Source organism: Lates calcarifer, linkage group LG20, assembly GCF_001640805.2.
Source record: "Lates calcarifer isolate ASB-BC8 linkage group LG20, TLL_Latcal_v3, whole genome shotgun sequence".
NCBI lineage: Eukaryota > Metazoa > Chordata > Actinopteri > Centropomidae > Lates > Lates calcarifer.
Window position 1 is genome coordinate 15558632 of NC_066852.1, and position 2741 is coordinate 15561372.

Sequence of the window (2741 nt, forward strand, 5' to 3'; positions counted from 1 at the left end):
TGTCTTACTTTGAGTTAGGTGAAGGGTTGATATCAGTGTTCAGTGGACAAACGGCTCTTTCTCAACCCAACCAGTCAAGGCAGATGACCACCCATCATGAGGTTTCTGCCTCTTAAAGGAAGTTTTTTCTTGCCATAGTCACCTGGTGCTGCTCAGGGTGAGAACTGTTGTGTCTCTCTTTGTAAATATTATTACATAAAGAGCACGATCTAGACCTTCTTTATATGAAAAGTGTCTGGAGATGACTTCTGTTACTTCTGTGATTCAGCACTGTATAAATAAAATTTGACTTGAATTTTGCAGTAGGTGGTAGCCTCTACCAAGAAATGCAACTTCAGGTAATTCCAAAGTTGTTTTATTTAAATGTTTATGTGTTCTTGGATGATGTGGCAAATATTAGTCACAGGCACAAGCCCATTCAGGGCTTGAGGTTTGAGGTCGGGACTTGTCACTGTGGCTAAGCTGCTGTTGGATGGTCAGTAAATCCACTGTAGACTGGCTGCTTGTTAAACTGCAGTGTCTTGTTTTTTTCCTACATATGTTAAATACAAGAGATTCAACATGCAGGTGTTGAGGATACAGACTTGTTTGAAGGCTGACAGCTGAGTACTGACAATAAACTAACAACAAATGTAATGCATTACTTTTTCAGTAAGTAATGTGTAATGAGAAGCTGATTACAGTTTTCAATAACTTGTACAACACTGTTAACCTATTTTTTTTTAAACCAACTAATAGGAGCTATTTTTGGGCTCAGGAGGCACAAGGCACCAGGGACCCAGGGGCCTGGGACAGCTGCCCACTTTGCCCAGTTAATAATCCATCTTTTCTTGCCAGGTTTCAGACATCTTAGCATCTTCACCAAAGAGACATTTGTTTTAAAGAGATTCAGCCCAAAAAAGTCAAACGACCCAATATTTCGCAAAAAACTAAACAAAACAAGAAAACAAAAAACAAAAAAAATGTGTAAATTTGTGTAAAGTTACGAAAACAAATACAAATTTGTGAAACATAAGTTTATTTTTTCTTCTTTCTTCTTCCATCAGTCATCCCGCAACTCTTCAGATTTTTCTTCTGGCTCTTTAGGGGGGTCTGACCCCTATGTTAGGAACCAGTGGACTAAACTACAGAACTTTATACACAATAAAACCAGCTCCACCTCGACCAGCTACAACAGTAAAATGCTACTTACACACTGATGCATCAGTAATGACAATCTCATAATGTTATATCAGCCACAGGGGCCATTTTTCAGACGAACAAGTACTTTTACTTTAATACTTTAAGTATATTTTGCTGATAATGCTTCTGTACTTTTGTTTAAATAGGATTTTGAATACAGGACTTGTAATGGAACATTTTTACATTGTTGTATTGATACTTTTACTTAGGTAAAGCATCTGAGCACCTCTTTAATAATTAGCTGATTCACATCTGGTTGAATATAAGGCTCTAGTGCCAGTGATATGATGGGGACTTTGAGCTTTACTTAACTGACACATTGTAAAACCAATATTTACATCCTCTGTTATTATCACTTCAGAATAACTACAGAACCCTTCTGTTCTCTAATGAATGCCTCAAATCTTCTTGATCCATCAATAAAAATCTCTTGTAAAGATTAGGCATGTCCACTGGAGGGCAGCACAGCACATGATATAAGGAGGAAGTTTGAGAATTTGCATGGATTCAGTGTGAAATATAATAAGTGTACCAGTCTCACCCCGACTAAAGCAATCATTTGACTGGGGCAGACTAGACTAGGGGCAGACATGACTGTTCAGTCCTTTCTTATAAATGCATTAATAAAAGTTATTGTAAATCAAAACAGGTGACACCATCACTGATACAAGAAATTTTTACTTTTCCACATTTCCTTTTCAAAATAAAGTCTACTTTTCTGTAGCTTTATGTTTCATATTTACTATACTCCTCTTGCCATGAAGCAGGAACTTTCTGCTCATTGACTGAACAGATTCAGAACTTAGCGCTCACTTCAAGGTCTCCTACTGAACTGAACTGAAGCTTTAGTGTCGTCCCTCACTTGTAAGTCACTTTGGATAAAATTATCTACCAAATGACTAACTGAAATTGAAAACATACACATGTAGGTGCTAGATTGGGAGCTTGCGAACTGGGAACGTATTTTTTGTGGTTTCACTCATGTGGTTCCATAGTGTAGTGGTTATCACGTCTGCTTTACACGCAGAAGGTCCTGGGTTCAATCCCCAGTAGAACCATGGCTTTGTCATTGTAAAGTACTTGTGTTTTCAAATACTTGTGTTTCATGTCTATTTCCTCAATGTGAAACTTAAATAGAGAAACCTACCTCATTAACACACTAATACAGAAATCCAAGAACAAGTAGTGCATTAATAAAAGGTCAGTACATGTGTATGTGCAGAAATATAAAAATAAATCAATGACACTTATGTGTCCAGATTAATTACCAACATTTGTATGTATGTAGTTGTATACACACATGCATTTAATTATGTCTAAAATACTTTCTCTCAAATTTCAGCAGTTATCTATAGTTATTAATTTACAATTGAATAAGTACTTTTTCATTCTTTGTATAAATTCATAAAGTTTCAGAGAAATAAACTTGATGACTATACAAAGGATAGGTCCTCACCTTCAGAGTTTAAATTCAGATTTGGTCTTTTTAAAACCTAGGCTCACATGTGTGAGCCCACACACACACACACACACACACACACACACACACAAACACTTGT

At 36.6% G+C, this 2741-nt stretch overlaps 1 non-coding gene across 1 annotated transcript; it reads left to right on the top strand.

Annotated features, from left to right (window-relative positions):
* The first annotated feature begins 2167 nt into the window (after window positions 1-2167).
* trnav-uac (transfer RNA valine (anticodon UAC)) lies at window positions 2168-2240 on the top strand. Its single transcript has one exon. It is a non-coding gene; the product is annotated as a tRNA-Val (tRNA).
* Window positions 2241-2741: the final 501 nt, after the last annotated feature.